We start from the raw sequence: 17,449 nt of genomic DNA, 5'->3' as shown, positions 1-17,449 counted from the left end.
AAACCCGCATCCCCCGACAATAAGAGATTGGCTACACAGGGTAGAGGCGATTAACAGAATGGAAGACTTAGTATTGACATCACAGTGTAAACGTGGGTTATATATGGAGACCTGGGAGCTTTGGAATACTTTTATTTTGTCAGAAGAGGGGACTAGGCTGCTGCAGACATAGATGGAGAGAGAGAGGTGATCTGGGGGCTTGGGGAGGTGTAGGGGAGGAGGGGGAGACCTTAGGGAGGGATTTGGAGAGGGGGAGTCTTCCCCCTGTTTGTCTTTACCCCTTTCCTCCCTCCCCTCCTTTTTTTTTTTTTTTTTTTTTTTGGGTGTTTTTGGCGCTTGTTATTTGGTTTGTGTCCAGAGACTGAGATTAGATCAGCCTAATGTTTGAAGCGATCACAGATGATGGGAAAGATATATAGATCTAATAATTTAAGAGATCTCTTTGAAGAGACATACAGTTGATGTGTTAGGACTGGAATGACCTCTTATGTATGTAACAGTCGCAACTCTGTATAATTGGTTTGTATTGTAATATTGTTTTTTTGTGTTTGAAAAAAATAAAATAAAAGATATATTTGAAAAATTAATGTAGGGTGCTCAAAGGAGCTAGAAACGGGGTTTGGGATGTAGGTAACAAAGGCTGCACTTCAGATGTTGAAGTAAAGCAACAGATTACATAGAATAACATCATCTCATGGCTTACAATACATATTTAGGTCTAGATGTCCATTCCTACCTACCTGATCATGGTGAGGGATGGTGTGATCCTTCTGTATGGAATCCCAGGAACACAGAGGAGGGGGAAATCGCTCACCCTAAACCCCAAAGATGAAAGATAAATAAATAAATAGAGCAAGAGATTTCATAGAAAAATATAATCTCCTAGCTTAGAATACTTTTGAGTTATAATTCCTCAGTGCCATCTACCTGATGATGGTGGGGGGTGGTGTGATCTTCCTGTGTGGAATCCCGGGAATAGAGAGGACCTCCCTCCTCCATAGACTGCTGATCCCCAAGCTTCTCTTCAATTTCATCTTCAACCTTGATGTCTTTCAGTTCTTCACTCTAAACCCCAAATATGATAGAAAAGATTTGTAAAAGAAAAAACGAAGATGACATAGAAGAATTATCTCAAAAGCGTAGAGTTGTACATTGTATTTGGGTTCTAGCTGCTCAAATACACCTACCTGATGATGGTGAGGGATGGTGTGATCTTCCTGTGTGGAATCCCGGGAATACAGAGGACGGGGACATCTCTCTGGTGGGTTTCCATTACTGGATCCATCTGTAGGAAACACACACACTGACTGAATACATTGTTTCTATGTGTTTATCAGATGATGGGGTATCTAGGTGGACCCTCCGTACTGCTCTCTCCTTTACAATAAAGTCTCCTCTTACCCAGTGATGTGAGGGGCGGCTGATTCTCCATCATGACGTCCCTGTAGAGATCCTTGTGTCCTTCTAAATACTCCCACTTCTCCACAGAAAAAAAAAGGGAAATCCTGACACCTTATAGGAACCTGACACACACACAATGATACAGTCACCACCCAGACAAATCTTTTGTATGTTACTGGATAATGTCCCAGAATTCCCGGCACCGCTCACCTCTACTGTCAGCAGATCAATGATCTTCTTGGTGACTTCTAGAATCTTCTTGGGTTTCAGTGAATGGGATGCAGGCACTGTGATGGTTATATTGTCACCAGGTTTCATCAGAGGAAAACTCTGCATTGAAACAACACTATTTTCATGTGATCCTCCCAGAATCCTCCTTAACTTCCCAATTAGCAGGTAGACGATCTTCAGGGTGAGGTTTAAAGTAGAATCCCAGCTAAAGCCTAACCTGTGTAAAATAAGATATATATATAGTTACCTATTTTCAGCCAGCTTTGGGGTTAGCAACAAAGGTATTGAGAGAGCGAGAGCCATGACATCACCAGTAGGCTCCCATGGTACAGCCATTATCCGCAGTCCCTCCTCTCCCCTGCAGCTTCTGCTGGGTGTAAATATAAACTAATATATTTTTACCTCCTCTGCAGTCACTTTCAGCAATGTCTCCTCTCTACTTCGTCATGACTCACCTCTGACCGGGAATTTCATTTACAGACCCTTATATCACTTCCTGGTCAAATGTTACCTCCCTTCCTGTCTGTATATCACTTCCTGGTGATATCTTACCTTACTTCCTGTCTGTATATCACTTCCTGGTGATATCTTACCTCCCTTCCTGTCTGTATATCACTTCCTGGTCATATGTTACCTCACTTCCTGTCTGTATATCACTTCCTGGTCATATGTTACCTCACTTCCTGTCTGTATATCACTTCCTGGACATATGTTACCTCACATCCTGTTTATATTAAGGTGACTAGTTTAGTCAGAAGTAATTTTCTTCTGGTTAAACAACCCAAGAGCTTCTGCTTACCTAAAGAAATGTGATATCTAAATCTCCATTATAGTTCAGATCAATTGGTTACAATGTCTCATCCCAAATAAACATTAGTACACGGTAACCAATTCCACTTACAGATAGTTCCCATTAGGAACGTATTAGTGTACAGGCTGAGGAAACATTCCTCACTGTCTTGTGGGATATGAAGAGCGACTGTCCCTAAATATGCCCTGGCAGTACCACAGACATAGCAGTTGCTTCTGTTATGTTTGTTTGCATTGAATCTCATCCACTCAAGCCACAGATTAGTGTCAGAGAACCCGGTTTCAGCTGCCATTGTCTCTTCAAAGGTTGGGTTTGCCATTGCTATCATATCTTTTATAGTAGTGATGGAAGGTTTAAGGGGATTTGATATTGGTTTTGATGCGGCATACATGTCTTTCAGGTAAAATTTTTCTATAGGTAGACCCTTTGATGGGTACCTACCCAACCAATAAAGTCCTGCATCTCCGGGGCTGGGATTCTCAATGTTCAAGACAAGTCTTTTTCCGCCATTACTGGACCCTGACTTGCAGATGGTCATACGTTTAAGGAGGGGTTTCCCCATGTGATCTTTCCTATTCATGGCACTCTGTGGTTCATACCCCCAGCCTCCTCCGGTACTCCATCCCACTGATTCCCAATGTGCACAGTTCTTTCCCCAATACTTATCCGTTAAACATATGTATATCTGATCGAAATAGCTTGGCATCATACAAGCCCGCAGTGCCCACCCTGAGTTATACCAGTTGCAATATTTGGGTATTATACTACAAAAATCAAAAGTAAACGTAACCACTTGTGTGCTGGATGAATTGTACCAAAATGTAGTGACACCATTTGTCTTAGTGATGGCCGCTTGTTGAGTACCTGTTTTGGTGATAATGACCTGCTGAGCTTTTATCAAACTTATTAGAAAAAGGATATACAGCACAATCGTGCTGCCGGCAGAATCTTGTCTTCAGGAGATTGGTCTTTCTTGCAGTGGGAGGCATGTATCCAGGTGCTTTTCCCTTCTAGCTTGACTGATGTAGCTGTAGTCAGCAGCACCTGGAATGGTCCTTCGTATCGGGGATCAAGTGAATTTTTCCTTGTGAATTTCTTCACTAACACCCAGTCTCCTGGCTGAAGACTGTGGGTTCCCGAGTCTGTCTCTGGATCTGGAATGGAGGAAAATACTCGAGAATAGATACTAGTTAATTCTTTAGACAAACGTGTAACATAACTAGTTAACACATCAGACTGTAACTGAAACTGCTGTGACCCTGTGCGTGACCCTCCAGATGACATCGTAGTGACAAAACGCGTAGGGCATGGTTTATTGCGTCAGTACGTCACTTCCGGTAGCGGTGGTTCAGACCGGTGGAACGCAGAAGCGACACAGCCTGGCGGACCCTGCACGCTGAAAGTGAACTCCTACAATGTGAGTGGATACAACACTTGTTTTCATCTTACATACTGTATACTACGCAATGGAGGCTTTTTTCTATTACAGCATCTGAGGAGAATCGAGCTACCCATCATAAGCATCTGAGGAGAATCGATCTACCCATCATAGGGTGTGCGGTAAGCTACTACACCCAGTGGTGATCCACGGGTGCTTACTTTCCCATTCTAACAGTATTCTACTGAGCACTTGTTGCACTGGCTCACAGCAAGCACTAAAGCACTTTGTATAACCCAAGTGGCAACACTATATGGTTTTATCGAATGCACTATATGCACCTTTTATGATGTTATGATTTTAAAACGATTGTTTTAAAACGCACAGCACATATTTATCTTCACGAGTTTTATGATGTTATGATTTTAAAGGCATTGTTTTAAACCGCACAGTACACATTTATTTCTACGTTTTAAAAACGCACAATACACATTTTTGTGGTAGCGCCTGGCACCAACACCTTTGCATTTTCCTATATTATAAAGGCCGCCCTTTGTATGAAATATTAAAATATTAAAACATTAAGACATTATAAATATGGACATGATAACTCTTGCTTTACAGATTGATTTGCGTATACATATATATATATATATATATATTGTGACAGGAAGTCAGGTAAATCTGTGAATGTAGTCACAGACAGGAGATACATTAGCACCTGGATTGGAAAGTTCACCAATTACTATAGGGTGTCAGCTGCAGAGCTAGCCAGCAGGAAGTTGAACAGACTTCAGCTGTTCAGAATGAGGAAATGAAGGCCTCTATAATTTGTCCAAAGGAGGTCTAAGGATTGCTGCCTCCGGAAGCTGCCTCCTGTCGCCGTGTGGGCTGGGAGAGGAGGTCAGTCAGATGTGTGCCTCCCAACAAGCTGTGTGAGCATGGGAGAAGACCTCCGGAAGCGATGTGAAGCTGAGGAGGGTAACAGGTGTGAAGACTACTCGAGGTGAGGTCTTGGATCATTTCTGTGTGGAAAGAAACCAATGGACATTTCCTGTGTGAAGGGGAAATTAATTAAGAGTGAAGACTTCTCAAGGTGAGAAAATGAACTATTTCTACGTGGAAGAAATAAATGAACTGTTTGCTATGTGAAGAGACAAACAAAGGGACCTGTTCAATGTGAAGAGAAAAACAAAGGGACAGCTTAAATGAACATGTGCTGTGTGAAGAGATAAAACATGGACTATTGAGAGTCTGCTGTATGACCAGCCAAGTCTGCCCAACAGTAGGTTAAGGACAGACTTTCTTAGGTAGGTTCCAGTGTGAGAAGGTAGCCGCCCACAGAGGCAAGGATTTATTTTGGTGTTTTATTTTATTTTGCTGTTTTTGACGCTTGCAGTCTGGTGAAGAAAATTGCATTAATAAACCAAACTGTTGTTTGCAACCACTTCTCGGATATCTTCTTGTGAAAACGCACCCCCCAAGGGGTCATCCACGCCTACCACTGAGTGAATCCCCCACAATATATATATATATATATATATATATATATATATATATATATATATATATATAGTTCCTATATGTTTTTGTCTAGCTTTTAAGGGTTGTGAATGTTTAGCTGTTTGTTTTTTTTTAACACATATGATGTGCTTGATTGTTATATTAACAACATATAAGTCCCCTTCTTTCTATGCGCATCATATGTGTATTCTTTTGCTATATTATTTCCTGCATATATGTATCTATTTGTTTTGTTGGTAATTTGTGGAAAGATTTTTTCTTTTCTTTCTTTTTTCATTGATTTTACATATTTTTTGATAAAATGTTTGTTTGATTATCTTTTGAACATTGTAGATTTTTCATATATATGCAATCTACATGCTGCTCACGGAGACATCCTTTAGATGTATTTGTTTGTATATATATATACACATCTGTAAAGATTAGAGCATTGCATGTATATGTTTAGCATTATAATTGGATGAAGGTGTTTTCTTTTATTGGAGCCGGGTGTGAGAAACGTCTTTGATTTTATTCTCTGATTGGATGAAGTGATTTCCCCCAGTCCATAAAGGAAGACACATATCTAATTACAATCAGCAATGATTAAGCATATGGTGTGAAACGCGTCTGCTGATCAAGTCTGTCTTGTATGTTCGATGTTGGGCCTTTAATTCTACAATAAATTCAAGTTTCCTACTACTGGAGGTGCCGCTTTCTTTCTACAATATATGGACTTTCCAGGCTGCGGACCTTTGGCGAGCACCCAGTTTCTTAGGATCACCACAGTCCGCCCTGGGTCTTTTTGTTCAGCTGACAGCCTTTGAGCTGTGATTTGTTTCTGCCCTCAGGTTGAGAGTGAGACACCTTTGGAGGGTCACGTTGTCAGGAAGTAGAAGGGAGATTTGCAGCCGTAGATGTCTGGCCGTGGACAGGTGTTGGAGTTGCACCTGATTTAACATGGCAGCAATGTCATGCGGTGCCAGAAGAAGCATGGGGTGTGCTAAGACAAGGTCTGAAGTTTTGTCTAGGAGTGGTTGGGCAGCAAGCTCTTAGACAGGAAGGACCACCCCTAGCCACGGGGGTCTAAGCGGCAAGAATGGTACCCAATGGGTCTAGTCCATCCTCCATGTTCCTGAGCCAGGACCCCTGTGGCGTGGCCTTTCTCCCCCGACACAAGCAGTTTGAAGAGTTTCTCATAATCTGGAAGGCCCAAAGCAGGAGCTGTGGATATTGCTTGCTTCAGCAGAATAAAATTGTCCAGGGCCTCGTTTGACAGGGTAAATGGCACGGACTTGAGAGCACCATAGAGTGGTTGCATGAGGATTGATGCATCAGGGTGACATGGGTTTGCCCATTTTCTAGCGAGAGTTGGGGCGTGGTGATTGTTGTTGTTGTCCATCATGGGGATCCTTGTCTTGTCTGTGACGTCTTGGTGCTTTACATTCTCTTTTGAAGTGTCCTTACTTCCCACAGCTATAGCAGGTGATCCTGTCCTTGTTACTAGGCAGTGGTGGTGGTCGAGTGTAGGTGTGATCATCATCACGTGCTACCATTAGGGGGGGTTGGCTTCTTCCCTTTTTGGTTTTCTATATCTCTAGCAACCAACAGTAGATCGGACATCTTCTTAGAGCAGTATTCAGGGGGTTTAGCATCAGACCTTTTCTGATATCCTCTCTGAGCCCTGTGACAAAAGCAGTTGATAGTATATGTGTATGTGCCTTTTCATAATGAGAAAAGCCTAGATCATCAAAGGCCTGTGTGAGTCTGGCATGATACTTCTCCAAAGATTCCCCTTTATCTTGGACTATATCTTGAATTGTGGTAGTCTGATCCGACAATTTCTCCTTTGCCCAGTCGTGGAGTTGGGTGCAGAACTCCACACCTAAGGAATAGGAAGTGTCACTTGTCAGGCAGGCCTCATTGAAGGCCGCCTGCATGACCGGCCAAAAGACATGTCCTGCTTTAATTTGGCATAGGCTGATCAAGTCTTTCCAGGCAGCTGAATAAGTTTGTTGTATTTGCACTATCCTGCGATAGAAGGGCATTGGTTGTTTTTCTGGGTCAGGCAGACTTGTCATTAAGGTCACTGCTTGTGATGGGGTAAAAGTGACATACTTTATTGGTGCCCCTTCTGGTAACCGGGACTGGTGTTGGGGTGAGAACAGACAAAGCCCTTGGAATTGTGAGTCCGGGGCTGGATTGGGGGTTAAATCAGCGGGTGCCCTTGTCGCCTGTGGTTGGTCTTCCGAGTCAGATGCGTCTCCATCACCAGTATATTGGACCTGTGAAAAGGGGAGGATGGGAGTGTGGTAGGAACCATCCTGGTTTAAAACAGGGAGAATTGGATATAGGCCTTTGTTAGGCCTTCCTGGTGTACCAAGATGGCCGTCTGCAGGAACTGTACTGGGCGGGGCAGGAAGTGAAGACATGACTGCACCAGGATGGCCGTCTGCAGGAACTGTCCCTGTGGGTTGTGTTTGAGTAGGAGTGGTGTGAGGATAATGGGCAGTAGGCGGAGAGTAAGGACCCTCCCCTTTATCGCTCCAGACGTCATTATAGGGCGGGGGCTAATTGGCATTACAATCTACTTTATGATATACATACATCATGCAATTTCCAACCTTGATCGTCTCTTCAAGCCATCCTTCAGAATGCAAAGCTTTTGCGTTTTTTTTTTACCAGGCTGTTGCCACGTTCAACAAGTCCTTTACATCACATATCCCCCCCCCCCCCCCCTGGCAAGTAGCCAATTCTCAAAATTTTGCAGCCAGACTCCCCCAAGGCTAAGAAACCACAGGCAAAATATTATTCCTCACTAGATATAATTTTGTAGAAAATAACCTCAGAGGATCCTGCCGACTATACTAATGTATGTTTTTTGTGATAAAACAGTGTTTTTTTTTTTCTACTACTGCTACGCTCTCTGTCAAACCCCTTGAGTAATTGTTGTAAGGTCCATCTTTTCAAGGGCAGACAGCCCACTTGAATCCCAGGCACTCTTAAAACTATTCTTTCAATCTGCTGAGATACACTTCAAACAAAACAACAGACACTGAGACATTACTCCTGCCTCCCCTAGTGTCGGTATCCTCCTGCAGCTGAGCTAAACCCTCAGGGGGGTCCTTCAATCAGTCAACCCCCCCCCCCCCGAGTTACCCGCCCAGCTTCACCTCCCTCTTCGGCGCCGCCCAGCTAGGCAGCCAGCTTAGAAACAAAGATGTTGCCCTTGCTAGGAATAGGTACACAAACTATTAATATTTATAGAATCCCGATAAAAGAAGTTATTCTGAAACTCTAGTGAGGCATAGCTGTAAGATTGCCAGGTAAAGGTGGAACCATGCATTTCTCTATGTACTGTATGTGTACACATAAAAAAAAAAAAAAAAAAAGAGGGTTAACAGGTGCAACAGGGGGGTTGAGTTGGGAGGGGAAATGGCTTCCTCCCCGCCCCCTTTGTGTTAGTTAAAAGGTGGCTTCACTCTGGGCTGGGTGCTACCGAGTCAAGTCAGCTGTGACCTGCAGGCCGCCTCTTACGCTTCCTTATGCACGGTATTAGCTCTACTGCCATACGCTTACTTTCTCTCTATAATTTAATGGTGTAACCTTATTACTAGCTTCTTTTCTACTCTACAGTTGACCCTCCTGCCCATTCGCTACCATGAGTCGTTCGTCATGTACTCAAGATCCTCCTATGAACAGTAGGTATGGGACCATCTTTTCGTAAGTATATATAAAAAAAAAAAAAAAAGAGTGCCATTGACTGACAGGCCTTTTTTCTGTTACAGTCCTGTGCCCTCGAAGAAGTCTAGGAAGTCTTCAAGATGGCACAATGACGACAGCCCAGACCGCAGATCTTGTTCATCGCACCATAGGTCATCAGACAGATCAAGGTCACAGAGATACCATCGCTCTCCCTCACCCCACACTCATTCATCGAGAAAGAAATGTTGGACATGTGGCACGGTTCCACTCCCAGATAAGCTGGTCTGTAAGGACTGCTTCAGGGACTATGCAGCAAACCGAGATCTTGAAAGCCGGCAAGTAGTGGACTTGCTAAAACAAACCATGAAGGATTCGTTTTCAGAGTTAGCGGCATCAATTCCCACTCAAGCTGCTCCACAAATGTCTCGGCTGCAGGATACAGGACCCAATATACCAGGTCCATCAGTGGTCAGTAACCCTTTGCCTCCTTCAGAGCAAGTGGCCAGAGGCTCATCTCAGGAAGACCCTTAAGATGAGTCCTTTGAGGATTCGGATCGGTCAGGCTTCAGTTTTGCCCTGGTACAGCCTTTTATTCAGGCAGTTCAGAGTGCCATTCCCTGGGAGGAATTGGCGGAAGCACCACAGAAATCCAAGTCATACTTTCCTTTTCTAAAAAGGAAGCAAATTACCTTCCCTCTGATGGGTGAAATTAAAGAAATTATTGAGGATGTATGGAGCAAGCCGGACAAAAAGCTGTCCCTGGGACGGCTAAACAAATTGTACCCATTATCAGAGTCTGACTCTCAGTACCTCAATTTAATGCCGGTGGTCGATGCTTCAGCGGCTCCTATGGGCGAAAAACATTACCTTGCCTATGGAGGATTCAACATCTTTTAAGGACCCCCTAGATAGGCGTATTGATCTAGACCTTAAAAAAAGTTACCTGGCTGCAGGAGCGGCCTGTAAACCAGCTATTGCTCTAACCTCAGTGTCCAATGCTATTAGATCCTGGACGGAAAATATTGAGATGGCTCTACGACAGGATGTCCTGCGAGATTACATAATTAAAGCTCTAGAAGAACTAAAACTGGCTGTAGACTTCGTAGGGGAGGCAGCCACAGAAACAATCCGGTGTTCGGCTCGGTCAATGCTGCACTCGGTTATGGCAAAACAGGCCTTATGGTTAAAACCCTGGACGGCTGATCTAGCCTCTAAGCAGAGCTGGTGCAAGATCCCATTTGATATCAAGTCTTTATTCGGGGAAAGACTGGACAAAGCTATTTCCCGAGTAACCAGAAGAAAATCAGGTCTGCTTCCCCAGGATAGGAGAGCTCGGAGGTCAAGAGCCTATTTGTCAAGGTTCAGGCAGTCTAACGCCAGAGACTTTAGGCAGTCTCGTCAGTTTAGGGACAATAAGAAACCGTGGAAGGGCACGCAGTCCTCCTTCTTGGGAGCCAAAAGAAACAAGACCCTCACCACCACCCAAAACGGGACGAAATCCTTTTGACATCAGGAGGGCCGAGGGGCTCCCAGTTGGGGCTCGGCTTTTTCTCAGATCTGGGCCATCAAGTGCCAGGACCCATGGGTTCTATCAACCGTTCAGCACGGACATTTCTGGACTTTTTTTTAGCAACCTCCTCAGGCTTCGTTCGAAAGAACAGAATTGCCAGTCTCCCCACAGAAAGCAACAGCCCTAACCCAGTATGTGGCATCACTGCAACTCCAGCAGGCAGTGGTACCTGTACCCTCTGGGAAGCAATTCACAGGCTTCTATTCCACCCTGTTCTTGGTGGTGAAAAAGACAGGCAGACTTAAAAGGCCTCAACCGTTTTATCCATCTCGAGAGTTTCAAGATAGAGTCTCTCCACACAATCATCCAAGCTATACAGCCAGGAGAGTGGTTAATATCAATAGACCTTCAGGGTGCCTACCCTTCCATCCTTCCAAAAGTACCTAAGATTTGCAGTAAATCATATCCACCTACAATTCCAGGCTCTGCCTTTCGGCCTCTGCACTACTCCCAGAGTCTTTACCAAAGTGCTGATCTCAGCTCTGGCCCCTCTCAGGGAAAAAGGATTGAGAGTCTATCATTACCTGAACGATATTCTCCTGTTGGCAGAGGACCCTAACGGGCTTATCCTCCACAGAAACATCCTTTTACAGTCTCTGGCGGAACTAGGATGGCTGATAAACTACGAAAAAAGTAAACTGGCGCCAACACAGAACATGATTTACCTGGGGGCATTATTCAATACAGCCCAAGGCACGGTCTTTCTACCGAAGAGGAAGGTCATTTTTCAAAGACTGTTCGAAACCATGCGCAAACATCATCTGACGGCTTCACAATGCCTGATCCTCCTAGGTACAATGTCTTTATGTATCTCTCTAGTCCCGTGGTCATACTGGCATCTCCGATATTTTCAGACAGGCTTCCTATCTCAGTGGAAAAGGAAATGCCTCACTCAGACAATTCTGATGACAGCTCGCATGCGCAGAAGCCTGCGGTGGACAGTTCCGGAAAATCCTTCCAATCCCCATTATCTAGGCCCCCACTCATGGACCATAATTACGTCCGGCGCAAACAGGGTTCAGGGCAGATGGTCTTTTTCGGCCAAGGATTTGGTGTCCGAGATCCTAGAAATGAGAGCGGCGTTCCTGGCTTTAACTTCACTAGTCCCTCAAGTCGAGGGTCGGAGGGTGCTGTTACACCTGGACAACACAGCGGCGGCCTCATATCTGCAGAGACAGGGAGGCACCCGCAGCAAGACGCTTCTCAGGGAGGTGGAGACAATAATGATATGGGCAGAGAGAAACCTGGAGGATCTCAGGGCAATGTATCTCCCAGGCAGACTGAACATGGAGGCAGATTCCTTATCAAGGAAATTTGGGGACAACAATGAGTGGAGTCTTCACCCTCAAATATTTCACCAAATTGTTCAACTATCTGGGACCCGACACAGGTGGACCTCTTTGCGACCTCTGAGAATGCCAAGCTCCCGAGGTTGTTTTCTCTCCTTCCTCATCCTCAAGCAGAAGAAATCAATGCTCTATCCTGCCCATGGAGATTCGACGGCACCCACCCCGTCCACTCATCTCGAGATTTCTTCTGAGACTACTGAAGGAGTCAGTACAAGTGCTGGCCATCCTTCCTTACTGGCCGAAGAGACCCTGGTTTCCGCTGGCACTGCACCTCAGCATGGGTTCCTCTATCAGAATTCCTCCATTTCCTCAGCTCCTGTCCCAGGGCAGTCTAATCCATCCAGACCCTCAGAGACTGGCACTTCGAGTATGGAGGTTGAGAGGAGGCGGTTTGAATCACTAGGTTGTTCCCAGGGAGTCATATCCACCCTCCTTAATGCAAGAAAACCAGCGACAAATTCCATATATGGAAGGATCTGGGACAAATTCATATCTCACGCAGAAGAAGGGGGCTTCAACCCTATCTCCCCCTCTGCTTCCAATTTATTGGAGTTTCTTCAGTCTGGATTCGACTTGGGTCTTAGCCTAAGCTCCCTTAAGGTTCAAGTAGCAGCGATTTCGGCAGCAACTAACACCAGGTGGGCAGAGAACCCATTGGTCATCACATTTCTTAAAGAAGTGTTGAAGTTGCGTCTTACTGTGAGACGCTCTTTTCCCAAGTGGGATCTCACTTTGGTTCTGGAAGTTCTATCCGGGCCCCCCTTTGCACCTACAGAACAAGCCTCAGTTTGGGACCCATCCCTGAAGACAGCCTTCCTAGTGGCCATTACGTCTGGAAGAAGAATCTCAGAACTCCATTCTCTGGGGATAGGGGACGAACACATCTCTTTTTTCCCGGATACAATGGAGCTTCGCCCCCTCAGAGGGTTTACCCCTAAGGTAACTACCCCGGGTCATCTAGCGGAACCATGGGTGTTACCAGTCTTTTCAGAATCAGAAGCCTGTCACGATCTAGATGTGGCCAAGGTGCTCAAAATCTACCTGGAGGTGACCGAGAGGTTCAGGTCCTCCGAAAGACTATCATTCCATGGGGCAAAAACAAAGGAAAAGAAGCATCCAGCAGGACTTCGGCAGCCTGGGTGGTCAAGCTGATATAAAAAGCCTACAAGCTGGGAGGCATGGCCCCTCCACCTAATGTGAGCGCACACTCAACAAGGGCAGTTTCAGCGCCATGGGCAGTGAGGGCAAACGTTTCCTTGGAAACGGTCTGCAGGGCGGCTTCTTTGTCCTCTTATCACACGTTTCTCAAGCATTATCGTATAGACCCAGGGGCTCTTACGACTGTACAGTTTGGAAGAAACACAGTTCGTGCAGCCATGGCATTGCCTAAATAAATAATTTTTTTCTGTTAGCATCAACCCACCCGTGTAAGCTAGTTATTTATCATTGGTATGCTGCCATGGAGGCACCAGGAAAACGGAAAATTGTATCATACTTACCGTAATTTTCCTTTCCTGGTGCCAATCCATGGCATCATACGCTCCCACCCTACGGTATTTCTATATTATGTAGAATGTTGGGGGAGGGGCGATGTCTTTAATTTAAGCTATTCACTGTTCCTGAGGGAGGAATCGAGACGGAGCTCTATCATTGGTATGCTGCCATGGATAGGCACCAGGAAAGGAAAATTACGGTAAGTATGATACAATTTTCTGTTTTCGTACTGTGCTTGTATATTCAGTCTGGTAATTACGTTGGACTGGTTGAGAGATTCGGTAGATTTTCACATTTAATTGTATTTCTCTCTCATTTAACTGTTCCCTTGTACTCCTGTAATTTTCATAATTTTCTTAATTTTCCTAACTGTTGTTACATGTACCAAGCAATGAAGTAAAAAATAATTGTAAATGTTATTGTTGAAATTGTTAAATTAAAATTCCAATAAAAATTAAAAAAAAAAAAAATGAAATCCGGGGGGACATATATTTTTTTTTTTATTGGCAAATGGCACAGGACCGCATAATACACAGAGTGCTGGGCCCAGGACCGCACAATACACAGAGCGCTGGGCACAGGACTGCATAATACAACAGAGTGCTGGGCACAGGACTGCATAATACACAGAGCACTGGGAACAGGACTGAAAAATACACAGAACGCTGGGTACAGGACTACATAATACACAGAGCACTGGGTACAAGACTACATAATATACAGAGCCCTGGGTACAGGACTGCATAATACACACAGCGCTGGGCACAGGACCGCATAATACAAAGAGCGCTGGGCACAGGACTGCATAATACAGAGTGCTGGGCACAGGACTGCATACTACACAGAGTGCTGGGCACAGGACTGTATAATACAGAGTGCTGGGAACAGGACTGCATAATACACAGAGCGCTGGGTACAGGACTACATAATACCCAGAGCGCTGGGCACAGGACTACATAATACACAGAGCGCTGGGCACAGGACTACATAATACACAGAGCACTGGGTACATGACTGCATAATACACAGAGCGCTAGGCACAGGACTGCTTAATACACAGAGCACTGGGAACAGGACTGCATAATACACAGAGCGCTGGGTACAGGACTACATAGCGCTGGGTACAGGACTACATAATACACAGAACGCTGGGCACAGGAATGCATAATACACAGAGCGCTGGGCACAGGACTACAAAATACACAAACTAAAATTTTCTCTTTCTATATGCTGTTTACAATGTTATCCGTATTGTTTTTGCCAGCAGCTTTCTAACTTGGGTTTATCTACGCAATGCTTTTGAAATTTAAAGGCATTAGCGGCATCCAGTGACAGCAACACTCTAGCGCCCTCATTCTCAGTGGGAGTCTGCATGTTGATAAATAAGCAACAACAACAGAGGGACGCACCGTCCTTGTGCATTACCACTATAAAGGTTTAATAATATCCGAAAGCAACATACAGCCTCGTGGAGTTAGCGGGCGTGGTAACGTCATGCGCATACACTCCGCCCAACGGGTTTCGTGAAAGATCACGTCATCGGGGGCTTTGTGAGACTTTATATCTTTGTTATTTTAGCGCAGCAATTTTCTGTTTCTATATGCTGTTTACAATCCTATCAGTATTGTTTTTGCCAGCAGCTTTCTAACTTGGGTTTATCTGCACAATGCTTTTGAAATGTAAAGGCTTTAGCGGCATCCAGTGAGAGCAACACTCTAGCGCCCTCATTCTCAGCGGAAGTCTGCATGTTGATAAATAAGCATCTGAGATCCAGTAACAGCAACACTCTAGCGCCCTCATTCTCAGTGGAAGTCTGCATGTTGATAAATAAGCAAAACAAGAAAGGGGCGAACCAACCTCGTGCATTACCACTAAAAAGGTTTATTAAAATCCAAAACCAACATACATTGCACGCACAAACAAATGATGATTGCGTAAATGTAACACAATGGAACCGGTCATCTCCAAAGTAGCCAGGGCACTCCTGTGCTGGTTGACGTGCTGGTGTCCGGAAATGTCTGTGTAGGCTGACGCGTTTCGAGGGAGGACCCTCCTCCTCAGAGACAAAAAGTGCTACTGAGCCATTGTTACCTTTGCAAGGTGTTAAGTAATCGGTTTGCACCGCCCTCCACATACCGCTCCGCCGCCACAGGGAGCAAAGGTCAGCAATGTGAGTACCAAGGATGGGTATAGCAATAGGACAGCACAGTATGCAATAGCATGTGCAAAACCAACCACAACCTACACCAATTGCAAATCATAATGGTAGCATTGACAGAAACAAATCAATTCATACAAAAGCATGTGCAAGAATAAAAAATAAAAGTACCTGCGCTCAATAAGTGAAAAAAAGGAATAAAAATTATAAATATAGTAGCAGCTCATACAGATCAATAGATAATATGCAAGTATGTGTAGCGCTATCCAAACATTATGTGTTTTAAATCATAAAAGAATAAACATATTAAAGTGAAATTATAAAAACCAAATATTAAACTCAATCAAATAGTTGGTTATACAGTGACACCATCATAAGTGAATAATCAAATAATGATAACAAGTCCATATGAGTCCATATAGAAACAATCAATCTTAGAGAAAAAAATAAATTAATTAGGAAGAAAAAGGATGTGTTGAATAGAGGAACCACAAGTCCCAGCAAATGACTACCACTCCGTTTCTGTTGCTGATTAAGAAGGAGAGGGGAGGGGGCACCCGTGGAGGATCACCCAATATCAAAAAAGCAGCTTACCAGATAGTATTGGTCACCCAACTTAATGGATAGACCTCAGTAGGCTTAATTAGTAATACAAGGAGGTTCGCCAGCTGCGGATCGATGCAAGTTATAATAGTTCAAAATCTGGTATTCAGAGGACATGTGTATAAGGAAATGATAGGGACATAGAGTGATACCGTAAAAACAAACATATTTATTAAAATCAAATTATTCCACTCACATGTAAAACGCCATGAACAGACAAGTATCCATAAATGTTGAAGATCAATGTGTTTCGGCGTCCCCGCATACATTCACAGAAGGCCGGCTCTGGGGGCGTGGTTGCGTCACGTCTGACTCCAACCAACCCGTTTCGTCATAGGTTTGACGTCGTCAGGGGCGTTAATAGATAAAACGCTAAACAATAAGCAAAGAAAAGTGCAGCGCTCACAGAAAAAAACTGATTGTAAATGTTAGATAAAAAGTGGATCCTATATGAAAAAATTGTGCAAAGTGATCAGATCAATCCCATAAAAATACAAAAATGACAATAATAAATGAAATCATGAAGAATCCATATAGACATGTGACAAAAGGGATGAATAAAATAAAAATATCCAAGAAAGTTCTATGCTGAAAAGTTCTAAAAACAGAGGAAACGTGTAGGAAGCACCACTAGTCCCAGCATGCGTGAAGGGTAACCTCCCGAGGCAACTCCAATATGTGCAAAACACCACACCAAACACTAAAGGGGATGGCAGCTTACCAAAATCAAATGGCCCCCAACTTAATGGAAAAGCCAAAAGCGCTAGATAGGTATCCAAAGCATGTAGAAACAATCAGCTCTGCTCAATCGACCAAATCTCCAAAGGGCACGTTTTTAGACGTGGATAGAAAAGAGTCATAGCGTAATGCAGTATGGAACAATGAATTTTTCTAAAAAAAGATTGCACTTACAAACATCGTAGATAAAATGCGTGATCCTCCGATGGCCTCTACTGTGGCCCGGCGCACTGGTTGCTAGGATCGCCTGTCGCCTGGCATCTAGCAACGTCGCAAGGAGAGAGCGAGGCGAGGCCCTCAGCATTCAAAAAAAGAAGTTCTTCTCCACAAAAATTGTTAAATCTTTTCAGGTGTGCAGCAAAAATCTTTTTGGTGCGCCGCAAGAAAAAAAAGTTTTGAGAAACACTGATATAGGCAGTTGCTGACCATCCCTTGCCTCAAATACTTTTAGCGGTTGTATACTTGATCTCAGAAGCAGGCAAGAGCCATCTGAAGCCCACTCCTGTAT

At 44.2% G+C, this 17,449-nt stretch overlaps 1 protein-coding gene and 1 pseudogene across 2 annotated transcripts in view; both read right to left on the bottom strand.

The window, feature by feature from the left end:
• Window positions 1-17,449, bottom strand: part of LOC309562722 — a 169,081-nt pseudogene that overhangs the window by 30,438 nt on the left and 121,194 nt on the right. Inside the window, exon 2 of the transcript XR_014226225.1 lies at window positions 741-815. The product of XR_014226225.1 is annotated as an uncharacterized misc_RNA (transcript). The remainder of the gene's footprint in view (window positions 1-740; window positions 816-17,449) is intronic.
• Window positions 1-17,449, bottom strand: part of LOC309564419 (uncharacterized protein) — a gene marked incomplete at its 3' end in the record, with an annotated part of 909,898 nt that overhangs the window by 839,894 nt on the left and 52,555 nt on the right.

Source organism: Pelophylax lessonae (assembly GCF_965119305.1).
Source record: "Pelophylax lessonae genome assembly, chromosome: 9".
Classification (NCBI taxonomy): domain Eukaryota; kingdom Metazoa; phylum Chordata; class Amphibia; order Anura; family Ranidae; genus Pelophylax; species Pelophylax lessonae.
Note: the sequence above shows the minus strand (reverse complement) of the source record. Positions and strands in the feature narration are given on the sequence as shown.